At 47.4% G+C, this 13,719-nt stretch overlaps 1 protein-coding gene across 1 annotated transcript in view; it reads left to right on the forward strand.

Moving 5' to 3' along the window:
- The first annotated feature begins 416 nt into the window (after nt 1–416).
- LOC134966025 (zinc finger protein 585A-like) overlaps nt 417–13,719 on the forward strand; it is a 32,286-nt gene continuing 18,983 nt past the window's right edge. Inside the window, exon 1 of the mRNA XM_063942479.1 lies at nt 417–718. The gene's annotated coding sequence lies outside the window, so the exon portion shown is untranslated. The remainder of the gene's footprint in view (nt 719–13,719) is intronic.

Genomic DNA, 13,719 nt, shown 5'->3' on the forward strand with positions numbered 1-13,719 from the left:
TGCGCAAACCTCTGCAGCGTGGTCGGTCAAAAACAGGACCATTGGAACGCCATCAAATGTTTACCACACAATGCATACCGTCCAACAGTTTACACACAAAAATCGGTACAAATTCGAAAAAGGGGCGTGGCCACTGGTAAAGGGGCGTGACCACGCCGCCTTTTCCTATACTTTCAATGGAAGTTTGGAGAGCCAAAAATAGGTACAGACCATAAAAAAAAGGTACTGTACCTATTAAAAAGGTACAGTTGGAGGATATGCACAATGGCGGCAAACATCGGAACGCCAAAATCGTATGTTAAAACCACGGCCATCGCAACAAAACCATCGATGGTCAAGAACCGATACGGGAGCTGGGAGCCGGGAGCTGCTGTGAATGAAAAGATGGGAGAGGAGGGGGAGAGGCATCGATCACACAGCTTCCAACGATAGCAGGGAACATCATGGTTCTCGCCAATCGATGGTAGAGCTAGTCACCATCGGCTATCAACAGCGGCGCAGTGAGAGGAGGAGAGGGGGCAGAGGGAGATGCGCGGATGCAGCTGGTTTGGGCTGTCCGAGTCGCCGTAGTGAGAGCGTACGGCCATTCCGTCTCCCCCGCCTCCCCCAGCAGTGTCTCCTCTCCTCCCCCCTGCACAAAGCATCCTGTGTCTGCTCCCCCCCGCCCCAATGTCCGGTGCCCTCCTGCCTCACAGCTGACCCCGCTCCCAGCGCCCGGGTGAGTATGAGCGGGGCCTGCGCCTGCTGCTGCTGGGGGGCTGCATGGAGCGCACCGGCAATACACGGGTTACAGGGGGCTGCATGCAAATGAGGCCGCCCTGCACACTGGCCATGCTGGGGGGGGGGGGGGGGGGGTGCATGGGTCACATAGCCCGGCCTGGGGTGGGCACAGGGTCCGTGGCAATCTCCTGGGCTTCAAGTTGCAGAAGAGCCTTCCACTTTATACTGTATTGTTATCATGGTGGTCTTACTGGCAGGCTGAGAAGGGGTGATATGGTGGGTATCCGTGTAAGCGTAGAATATATATATATATATATATATATATATATATATATATATATATATATATATATATATATGAGAGAGATCATAGTAGATATATACGCTATAAAAATTATAGAGTGGCGCAATTTAAAATTATGTTGTCATAATGTACCTTGTCACTTATCTATAGGGGATATATAGTGTATGTGTGTATATATATATATATATATATATGTGTGTGTGTGTGTGTGTGTGTGTGTGTGTGTTCTATAGGTGATGGCTTCAGGCGGATGAATTATGTGGAGGTGTTTGGTATAAGGCTGTAATTGGTGGTGGAAGGTTTTCATCCTATGCCCAGCAAGTTTGGCGCGAGTAATGGGCAGAGTTGCATAGAGAACATAAGTGCAAGTTCTTCTATCGCACGTCCGCTTGTGGGGATCAGTATGATTTACCGGCGGCCGGGATGCCGACCGTCAATACACCGACAACTGCATCCCGGCTGCCAGTATGCCAGCAGCGGGGAGAGCGCAAAGAGCCCACTTGCGGGCTGGCTGCGCTCACCACGCTGCGGGCTCGGTGGTTCTGTTCCCACTGTATGGAAACCCAGGAGTGGGAATAGTCCCTATTTGCCGGGATTCCAGCTGTCAGCATTCTGACGTCTGTATTCTCACCACTGGAATTCCGACAGCTGGCAAATTAACTGCATCCCCACCTGTGAATAGTATTTGTAGATAATAATAATGATCATGGAACTTAGGTTTTAAGTTTATTCATCAGTTTATTCATCATTTAATATGAGGAATGTTCTGCATTTTATTTTTAACCAGGGGTGTCTGATTATTGATCTTGTTTGCAATAAATACTGCTGAGTTTTGCCTTATTATCTGTAGCATAAGTCTGCCTCTAGCCCTGTACGAGCACCCGTAGGGCTGGATTGGATTATTCCGGGTCCCAAAACCTTTGACGGCAGCTATTCAAATGTTCCTGCTGACGGGCGCGATAAGTTAATTTCAGCTCTCTATCCCTGGGGGTAGCAAGCGCGTAAAGAGACCCGTTTGGGCACCAAAACCGGCCTTTTCACATTGAATTCCCCCATAGATTGCAGAAGTGTATTGCGTTGGCCGATTGGAGTCTGGGATTAACAGCAAATAAATGATAGGCATCGTACATGGAGTCAGGATTTTTGAAGAGGTATTGAATTATTGAAACCTGTTATAGTCGGCCCCATAGGTGCTTTGTAATGAAGGTGCTCATTTCCATATACTTATAGGTCCTACACACTGGCCGATTTTCTGAAAGATATGAACGATCTCGTTCATAAATGAACGAGAACTCGTTCATATCTTTCAGTGTGGAGGCTCCAGCGATGAACGATGCGCGGCCCCGCGCTCGTTCATCGCTGGTCTCCCGTCGGCTGTGCATGCAGGCCAATATGGACGATCTCGTCCATATTTGCCTGCACTTCAATGCAGTCGCGTGACGGGGGGAGTGAAGAAACTTCACTCCTCCCGTCACTGCCCCCCCCGCCGCCGGGTCGCTCGTCGGCCGTTTCGGCCGTCGGGCACCTTGGCGGCGCATCGTCAAATGAGTAGGGCCCCTAACTGCTGAAATCTCTGGGTAAGCATTTCCCACCTAAGCCTTTAATTAAAATCTGCTGCACTTCTCCATCAGGCCTTGTATACTTCGTTGTCTCACCTGCTTTGCATGACGCTGTAGGTACTATATGCCAGCAGTTGGTGCCATTGCAGAGCTTAGGGTAAGGGTACATGGTAACATGATTGTCCATGTGTGCGCCATAATCCTCCGCTCTCTCTGAGGTGACAGAGGTCAGCTCTGGCCAATTTCTGTGTGGAGCGAAGTTATATGTAATTCTAAATATTACATATTGCAACACTTTCTTCTACATGGTAATACATAGAGCCCACTGTGTTTCTTTGTTAGGAATATGCTCCAATGTACATCAAATTGTATTCCCCCTTGTTGGGGCACAAGCAATTGACGTGCACCTACCTCTGAATGCAGACCAAACACTTGCTACGCGTTTGATTCAAGACAAACTAAACGCATTCCAGCGCTATCCGTTTATACGTAGATTTTGCACTAACCTCAAAATTGCCTTATAATTATCTTATATTTATCATTATACAAATTTACATTATTCTTTTTATTATCTTTTATGTAGTAGATTTTTTCTTTATTTATATGTGCCACCAAATTATGCAGCACTGTACTTTACAGAGAGAGAATGTGTCATTCACATCAGTCCCTGCACCACTGGAGCTTACAATCTAAATTCCCTACCACGCACCTTGGGTCTATTTTAGTTATTAACCAATTAACTTACTGGTATGTTTTGGGCATTTGGGAAGAAACTGGAGGAAACGCACACAAACACAGGTAGAACATAAAAACTGCATACAGATAGCACAAATGCAGATCCTAACAATCCGCTTGATTGTGATGTTGGTAACTTGGGATGTGTTACGGGTTTTCAGAAATATGGTAGGAGGTAGTCCCCAACTTTTTCTTTCTTTCATCATAGGCCCTTATATAGCTTAGTTTAATTTCCGATTGATTTAATTATTGTTCAGTGTTGCAGTGATTGATCAATGAGATTACCAAATGTTTCTCACAGACCAGATTGATAGACCTACATAGTCCCCTCCCCCCAAATTTCTAGTTTTTATTACCAGTTATTTTTATAGCGCACACATATTCCACAGCGCTGTACAGAGAGTATGTCTGTCTCACACCAATCCCTGCCCCAATACAGCTTGCAATCTATATTCCCTACAACACACCCCATACTAGGGTTAATCATTTACATGTTTCTAATTATTTTTTTCAGAATACAATTAACCTACCATGTTTTCAGAATTTTGTGGGAGGAAAGAGAACAAACAAACAACACAGACAGGGTCTTGCGTGGTAATTAAACCCAGGATTTCAGTGCTGTGAGACAGCAATGTTAACCACTACACCAACCGTGCCTATCCTTGTTAATTTTAATAAATGTTCAGTATTCTTTGCTGGTTTCAAAGAAGCGATTAACCTTTGATGATCCTGAAAGGCTGAACGTGACAAATAATGCCGCCATCACCATATTCCTCTAAGGCAGGCTTGTCCAAACTGCGGCTCTCCAGCTGTTGAGAAACTACACATCCCAGCATGCCCTGACACAGCTTTAGCACTCTCTGACAGCAAAGCTGTGGCAGGGCATGCTGGGATATGTAGTTTCACAACAGCTGGAGGGCCGCAGTTTGGACATGCCTGCTCTAAGGGAATGGTGGTCATCTCCAATTAGTTATTTGCAGATCCTTTCTGTGTGTAGAGCAGGCCTGGTCATCCTGTGACACTACACATCCCAGCATGCCCTGTCACAGCTTTAGCATTCCCTAGTAGCAAAACTGTGCTGGGATTTGTAGTGTCACAACAGCTGTAGAGCCGCAGGTTAGTCACGCCTGGTGTAGAGGGACCTCTTCAGATCCCTCCAGACCCTTATGGTCACACATGTGTGGGGACAACCTGACCGTGTCATCTGCATGCCTTTGCGACTGTCCCGGAATGGGAAGAATGATAAATAGCCCCTATACTATGTCTTGTATTGCTGTCATTAGAGTCTATGGGAGATGTTCATTACTGGGTAAAAATTGTGTAAGGTATTAAGTAGGCCCCAAATCGTCTCTAAAAAATGAGTCCTTGTTTTACTCCATTAAGTAGAATTTTATTTTGAAACCATTTGAAGTGTTTTTTTTCTATATTCTGGCCATGGTGTCTCGCTGTCTAACTTCCTGCTAGCTTTTTATTTGTTTTCCTAGCATTAAAACCATTGTTTTCTTATGCTCACATGACCATCGTTGCTATGGCAACCTCAGCTGGGGCTGGGCTCTTGGAGGGGAATCCATTTTGACCTGTAGGACCTCTAGTATTTTAGCTGCTCATACAGATACACAGATTACCACACACACACACACACACACACACACACACACACACACACACACGTGGCTTTGATGCTGTTTAAGGGGTTAAAATGTGTCTGTTTGCAGAGAGAACAGTTCATGGCTGTGGGATGTTCTCTGTGGTATTGTGTGGAAATGTTATTTTTATATGACGTCTGTAAATATCCCTCTCTGGGCCTGACTCCGGCTCCGTGGAAGCAGCTGCTGCCTCTTGCCTGTTTATTTTTGCAGTGCTAATATAATTTATTTTCCCATTTTTAAAGATCCCATGTTGCTACACCGAAAGCTTGTGGGCCTGGTTCAGATTTAGAAGTAAAGCAAAAATAATGCAAGTAACTGGGCACCAGGGCAAAACCATGCTGCACTGCAGGTGGGGCAGATGTAAATGTGCAGAGAGATTGGGGTGGGTCCACATAGACATCTAAATTGCAATGTAAAGTAAAGCTATCTAACATCTGTGGGCTACATGCAGACACAGCCAGTATTTATCTTGCACAGAAAAACGTATAAATGTATTTGCTTCACTTGATTGGCATCATGGTTTGTTCCAGACAGTCATACCGCTTTCAGATCGCAATGCCGGGTCCCACCCGGGAATTGGAAACGGGTCCTTCTCGGGTGGGATCCGGCATTGGACCCTACACATTGCAATCCCGACCCGTTGCATCCGGGGGCGGGGACGGAGCCGGCAACAGGGGCGGGTGCGGAGGCGGCGTTGCGAGATGAGATCATCTCCGCGCCGCCTTTCCCTATGCAGTAAACAGGTACCGGGTCGCAGTGACTGGGGAATTCGTCAATGGCCCCTTGCACAGCGACCCGTGTCGACCTAGCAATATACCCGGTCGAAACCAGGTTATTTGTGCAGTGTGAAAGGGGTATGACGTGCTTTTTTTTTTTTTTTTTTTTGCTTTACTTCCAAGTCATAATCAGGCTTAGTGTCTGGTAGGCTAAGATGTTCAGGAAAGTATATGAAGACAGTGGTTTGGTACTGTAACTTATATATATTTTTAAAAAAGAATGCAACGCTAATGTGAATAATTCAATATGTAGACAATGTGCATCAGGAACGATGACCTTAGAGCAGTGGTTCTCAAACTGTGCGCCGTGGCACTTGCAGGGTTTCCCTGGGTTAGTGGTCCAGGACCAATTCAATTTAATTGTGGCAAAACCAGTGCTGGTGGCTGCCAATCATAACATATGTTGACAAACAGAAGTAAATCTTGTCCCCAAGCCATGCAATGTCTTTAGAGTGAGAAAATCTCTGTCATCACATTGCCACCTGTAAAATGAATGTGCAAGGTCTGTCCCTAGTCTCGGGAGAGACCATGAATGGTGCCATATTGAATGGTTCCCTCTGTGGGGAAAAGAGCAGAGTAATCACAGGAAAGTGCCCCTAGGGTATGGGGCGCAGGGGGGGTGGGGTTAAGACCCAGGTCCAATATTGAGCCTGAAGGGGAGTAATGTACAAGGGCCCGCTAACCAAGAGTTAGCTGTCCCCATTCAGCGGTACTCCTGACCCTCTGTCCGGGTGACAAACATCGACCCGTCGTGCCACTATACCTATGCAGGACTTCTAATGTCCCACACTCTGCCTGAGTGCGCCTAACACTAAAGATTTTCCGGCTGTATATAATACACATACATACATACATACAACTATATTTCCTCAGAAATACCAATTTTATTTCTGAAAGTAAATGTTATTTTATTTTGCTTACATTTTATCCCGCTAAAGATGGGGATGTCTTACGGTGGCATATTGGAATAATGATCTGCTTATTGTAACTCTTACATAGTGGGACGGGATGCCAGCAGTCATCTGACCAACACCGGTATCCCGGCATCACTCGGGAGACCGGAGCAGGTACACCGACAGCCGTCATCCCAGCATGCCCTGCCTCAGTTGCTATTGGGGAATTCTAAATTGGAGACAGGGCATGCTGGGATGTGTAGTGTCATCTGGAGAGCCACAGGTCTGTAATAGAGCGTCTTCTATTAGACATGGTGTAGATGGATCCAGTTGTGCTTGTAGGCGGGAGAGACCGACACTGGAATTCTAATCACTTTTGTTTGCAAACAAACACACCCTGACGTGGCATAAACCGATTCCCCCAGGTGATCAGGTTTCCTTTTCTTCACAGAGACAACATGCGTGAGAGCGGGGTTTCATTCCCCGACAGGGAGGCAAGTTTCTTTTTTATTTTAGTTTCTCTGACGTCCTAGTGGATGCTGAGAACTCCGTAAGGACCATGGGGAATAGCGGCTCCGCAGGAGACTGGGCACAAAAGTAAAGCTTTAGGACTACCTGGTGTGCACTGGCTCCTCCCCCTATGACCCTCCTCCAAGCCTCAGTTAGATTTTTGTGCCCGGCCGAGAAGGGTGCATTCTAGGACTCTCCTGAGTTTCTAAGAAAAAGTTTAGTTTTAGGTTTTTTTATTTTCAGTGAGACCTGCTGGCAACAGGCTCACTGCATCGAGGGACTAAGGGGAGAAGAAGCGAACCTGCCTGCTTGCAGCCAGCTTGGGCTTCTTGGCTACTGGACACCATTAGCTCCAGAGGGACCGAACACAGGCCCAGCCTCGGAGTCCGGTCCCAGAGCCGCGCCGCCGGCCCCCTTACAGAGCCAGAAGCAAGAAGAGGTCCGGAAAATCGGCGGCAGAAGACATCAGTCTTCACCAAGGTAGCGCACAGCACTGCAGCTGTGTGCCAATCCCAGATGTGACCCGGGTTTGCACTCTGAAAGGGGTATTAGAGGATCTTCATAATACTGTAACCAGTTATGAAGAGCTTCTGTAATACAAAAAAAAAAAAAAACTCCGACCCAGGCAGTGCGTTTGATGTGTGTTTGCTGGGCTTTTCAAGAAACGTTGCAAAGATTAAGTTCCCTGACTTACATAGCTCTCCCATGTATTGCCCTCTACTGGGAAGAGTCTGTCTGACATCACTGCAGTGATGTCACAGGATTTCCTGTCCATACAGTAAGCCCAATATAGCATTCAGGTTGATTAGATGCCAGGAACCAAATTGTGGTATGACACAAAATGAACCCCACTTTCTGCGTTATACTGGGGATCCGGTGTCTAGGTTGACCACTGTTGGTCGACAGTAAGTAGGTCGGCATGGTTTCTAGGTCGACACGTACTAGGTTGACATGACAAAAGGTCGACATGAGGTTTTTCACTCACTTTTTTTTCATTTTTTTTTTTCACTTTTTTCATACTTTCCGATCCATGTGGACTACAATTGGGAACCATAACATGTGCCAAGCGCAGCTAGGGGACACGGTGCACTAATTGGGGTTCCCGGTCACTCTACGAAGAAAACGACACCAAAAAAATTAAATACCCATGTCAACCTTTTTTCATGTCGACCTACTTACTGTTGACCAATAGTGGTCTACCTAGACCAGGCATGTCCAAACTGCGGCCCTCCAGCTGTTGTGAAACTACATATCCCAGCATGCCCTGACACAGTTTTGCTGTCAGAGAATGCTAAAGCTGTATCAGGGCATGCTGGGATATGTAGTTTCTCAACAACTGGAGGGCCACAGTTTGGACATGCCTGACCTAGACACAGTCGACCTAAGTCTAGTCTATCTAACAGACCACACCCATTATACTGTGCGTGCAACATCTTTAATGTAGTACTTATTTGACTAAAACAAAGTTTCCTACCCCACAGCTCGTGAAATAATGTCACATTGTTAAGGCTAGTCTCCGGAGTCTTTAGATCATGGGTCTTCAACCTGCGGCCCTCCAGCTGCTGTGCAACTCCACATCACAGCATGCCCTGCCACAGTTTTGCTATTAAGGCATGTTGAAACTGAGCATGCTGGGATGTGCAGTTCCACAACAGCTGGAGGGCCACAGGTTGAAGACCCATGCTTTAAATAGCCCACCGAGGGGCCGTTTTAGTTGAGTGGGAGGAATCACTGTAGCCTCACGCAATGTCTGCAGGCCATGTTTGCACACACCTCATAGAGCGAAAAGAAGCCTCTGTTTTATGTGCTGTAATTGCCGGAAATGTGCGCAGGACTATTCATCTGTAATCCTGAAATTTTTCCTCAAAGTCCCGGCACTTTAGCAAGCACGAGTACATAGAATGTGACGCCAGATAAGAACCTCTTGGCCCATCTGGTCTGCCCCTTTTTCATTATTCCTTTTGGCAACTTCAACCCTATTTGTTCCTTAGGTCTTTTTAAGGATAGTCTTATGCCTATCCCAAGCGTGTTTACATTTCTTTACTGTCTTGTAGTCCAACCAAAGTTAAGGCTAAGGCAACAAAGTTACTCCTTAGCACCCTAGTATAACGGATCACCTGATGCGGAGGCTGGTCAGAGATTGGCCAATAACACTGCTTTTAGCTTCTACAGTTCCTTAAGCTATAGTGCACACAAAATAGTAAAAAAAAGTATGTAGGATTGCACTGCCTCCAGTTTGCATGTCGCTCTCAGGACATGCCCTAACCCAGAGGTTCTCAAACTCGGTCCTCGGGGGCACACACAGTGCATGTTTTGCAGGTCTCCTCACAGAATCGCAAGTGAAATAATTAGCTCCACCTGTGGACCTTTTAAAATGTGTCAGCGAGTAATTAATACACCTATGCACCTGCTGGGTTACCTGCAAAACATGCACTGTGTGTGCCCCCGAGGACCGAGTTTGAGAACCTCTGCCCTAACCAATTATTAAATAGATGAGTACGTAGCCTATCCATTTACTGGAAATGGGTCTGATTTAGAGGTTGACGCTATTTCGATGTTCGTGCTAAACATTGATGTGTAAAGATCTGCGCATTGGCTCTTATAATCTGCGGAATGTCCGCGTCCGTCAGTTCTACGTTAACATGACACACACCGTATTGTAGGAAATGACTTTCAGGTGCACAAGTTTATACTTCCCCCTTCTGTAGTGAGCCTTGCACGTGAGTGCAGGAAATATTTACTTACTGGAAATACAGCTTTTGTGAGATTTAGGTGGATTTCGGCCTTCAGCTCTCACCTAAGAGGGAATCTCTTGCTGATTGTCTCAGGAGTGCGGGAACCTTCATTCTGGCAACACACAGTAACCCGATCTGTTCTGCGCTCTCTGGTGTAGTTTATGAGATTAGAAAGACATCTAGGCTAACTGTAATGCTTTTACTATAATAAAATAATAATACAGATGGAGAGGTTTTGTTTTGGACAAACAACGCTCGGAGGCAGGCAGCGCTCCTTCTCGCGTACTAGCTGCATGGAGCTGGCGGAGCATTGCAGAGCATTTTCTCCATCGTGTCCTGTGCAGCACTGTCTAAGTAACCTTGCTCATATATTTATCTATCTAATGGCTGGTGTCTGATCGTGCAGAGGTAGGTGGCCCGTCTGGTAAAAGATGGTTTTAGAAGCTGCTATAAGGTCTGGCAGTAATAAACATGAAAGCACTATATAGGCCTGAGAGCTTAAATAAACACATTGTGGGTTTGGCCTCTAGGAAACGGCAAATAAAGGGATATTCTATAGAACGCAGCTAATGGCAAACACGTGTGGCCTCAAAGCCTGGGAATGGCTTTAATTCAGTCTGTTATTTGGTTTAGCTGCAAGAAAAAAGGTTTGTTTATTTTCCCAATTTTTAATGAAGTTATTTCTCTAACGTCCTTGAGGATGCTGGGACTCCGTAAGGACCATGGGGAATAGACGGGCTCCGCAGGAGATAGGGCACTTTAAGAAAGCTTTGGACTCTGGGTGTGCACTGGCTCCTCCCTCTATGCCCCTCCTCCAGACCTCAGTTTTACACTGTGCCCAGAGCAGGATGGGTGCACTGCAGAGAGCTCTCCTGAGTTCTCTGCCTAGAAGCATTTTTGTTTGAATTTTTTTCTACTTTTTTACAGGGAGCACTGCTGGCAACAGGCTCCCTGCATCGAAGGACTGAGGAGAGAGGGGCAGACCTTCTTGTCTAAGATAGGCTCTGCTTCCTCGGCTACTGGACACCATTAGCTCCAGAGGGGGTGAACACAGGTTCTTACTGGGCGTCCACCCCCAAAGCCGCGCCGCCGTTCTCCTCACAGAGCCAGAAGAACCGAAGTCAGAAGACGTCAGGCGGCAGAAGCCTTCACCTCACATACTCCGGTCACTGTAAGGGTGCAGGGCGCGGGGGGGGGGGGGGGGGGCGCCCTGGGCAGCAATATAACAACTCTATTATGGCAAAAGACAATATACATGTACAGGTGGGCACTGTACATGTGTATAAAGGAGCCCCCGCCATATTTTAGTAAGTTTGAGCGGGACAGAAGCCTGCCGCCTAGGGGGCGGGGCTTCTCCCTCAGCACTCACCAGCGCCATTTTCTCTCCACAGCACCGCTGAGAGGAAGCTCCCCGGACTCTCCCCTGCTTACACACGGTGAAGGGGTGTTTAAAAGAGAGGGGGGGGGGGCACATAATTGGCGGATAACATTATACAGCGCGGCTGGGGGAAAAACATTTTGTGTTGGTCTCCAGGGTCATTGAGCTGGGGTGTGTGCTGGCATACTCTCTCTCTGTCTCTCCAAAGGGCCTTGAAGGGGATACTGTCTTCAGAAAAGAGGTTCCCTGTGTGTGTGAAGTGTCGGTACGCGTGTGTCGACATGTTTGATGAGGATGGCTCGCTTAATGTGGAGGGGGAGTGCTTAAATGTCATGTCGCCGTCGGCAACACCGACACCGGAATGGGTGGATATGCTGAATGTCTTGAATGCAAATGTCAATCTATTGCATAAAAGGTTAAACAAGGCTGAAGCTAGGGATCAGTCAGGTAGCCAGACCATGCCTGTCCCTGTGGCGCCAGGCCCTTCGGGGTCTCAGAAGCGCACCATATCCCAGATCGATGACACAGATACCGACACGGATACTGACTCTAGTGTCGACTATGAAGATGCAAAATTACAGCCGAGGGTGGCAAAAGGTATTCGGTACATGATTATTGCCATTAAAGAGGTTTTGCATATTACTGAGGAACCCCCTGTCCCTGACACGAGGGTACACATGTATAACGGGAAAAAGCCTGAAGTCACCTTTCCGTCCTCATTTGAACTGAGTGAATTGTGCGAAAAGGCTTGGGAATCTCCGGATAGGAGACCACAAGTTCCCAAAAGGATTCTTATGGCGTATCCTTCTCCACAAACGGATAGGATACGATGGGAATCTTCGCCTAAAATAGACAAGGCGCTGACACGCTTGTCCAAAAAGGTGGCACTGCCTTCTCAGGATACGGCTTCCCTCAAGGATCCTGCTGATCGCAGGCAGGAAATTACCATGAAGCACATTTACACTCATTCAGGTACTATTGTTAGACCGGCTATGGCGTCGGCCTGGGTTTGTAGTGCGGTTGTGGCATGGGCAGATTCCTTATCTACGGAGATTGACACCTTAGATAGGGATGCCATTCAAATGACCATAGAGCATATCAGAGATGCTGCCTTGTATATGAGAGATGCTCAGAGAGACATTTGTTTATTAAGCTCCAGAATAAATGCTATGTCTATTTCTGCTAGGCGGCTCTTGTGGACCCGACAGTGGACGGGAGACGCCGATTCAAAGCGGCATATGGAGTCCTTCCCTTACAAAGGGGAGGAGTTGTTTGGAGACGGCCTCTCGGACCTTGTCTCTACTGCTACGGCTGGTAAGTCGAATTTCTTACCTTATGTCCCCCCGCAGCATACAATAAAGGCACCTCATTATCAAAGGCAGTCCTTTCGTTCCAATAAAAACAAAAAGATACGGGGATCGTCCTTTGTTGCCAGAGGGAAAGGCAGGGGAAAGAAGCTGCACACAGCTAGTTCCCAAGAGCAGAAGTCCTCCCCTGCGTCTGCAAAGTCCACCGCATGACGCTGGGGCTTCCTGGGGGGAGGCAGATCTAGTGGGGGCTCGTCTTCGGTTTTTAAGCCACGTCTGGGTTCACTCGCAGGTGGATCCCTGGGCATTAGAGATTGTTTCTCAAGGATACAGGCTGGAATTCGAAGACTTGCCTCCTCGCCGGTTTTTCAAGTCGGCTCTGCCGGCTTCCTTGTCAGAGAGGGAGCTAGTGTTGGCAGCAATCCAAAAATTGTATATTCAACAGGTGATTGTCACAGTTCCTCATCTCCAGCAAGGAGAGGGATATTACTCAACCCTGTTTGTGGTCCCGAAACCGGACGGTTCGGTCAGACCCATTTTAAACCTAAAATCCCTGAACCTGTACTTGAAGAGGTTCAAGTTCAAAATGGAATCACTCAGGGCGGTCATCGCCAGCCTGGAGGGGGGGGATTGGATGGTGTCCCTGGACATAAAGGATGCTTACCTTCATGTTCCGGTATTCCCCCCTCATCAGGCGTTCCTGAGATTTGCAGTGCAGGACTGTCACTACCAATTTCAGACGTTGCCGTTTGGGCTTTCCACGGTCCTGAGAATTTTCACCAAGGTAATGGCGGAAATGATGGTGCTCCTGCGCAGGCAGAGGGTCACAATTATCCCATACTTGGACCATCTCCTCATAAAGGCGAGATCTCGGGAGAAGTTGCTGGACAGCGTGTCTCTGTCCATGAAGACGTTGCAGTTACACGGCTGGATTCTCAATATACTGAAGTCCCAGCTAATCCCTACAACGCGTCTAACTTTTTTGGGCCTGATTCTAGACACAGACCAGAAAAAGGTTTTTCTTCCCGTCGAAAAGGTTCAGGAGCTCATAGCCCTGGTCAGGAACCTATTAAAACCGAAACAGGTTTCAGTGCATCATTGCACGCGGGTCCTGGGGAAGATGGTGGCTTCATACGAGGCCATCCCTTTCGGC

Source organism: Pseudophryne corroboree, chromosome 10, assembly GCF_028390025.1.
Source record: "Pseudophryne corroboree isolate aPseCor3 chromosome 10, aPseCor3.hap2, whole genome shotgun sequence".
In the NCBI taxonomy this organism is placed as follows: domain Eukaryota; kingdom Metazoa; phylum Chordata; class Amphibia; order Anura; family Myobatrachidae; genus Pseudophryne; species Pseudophryne corroboree.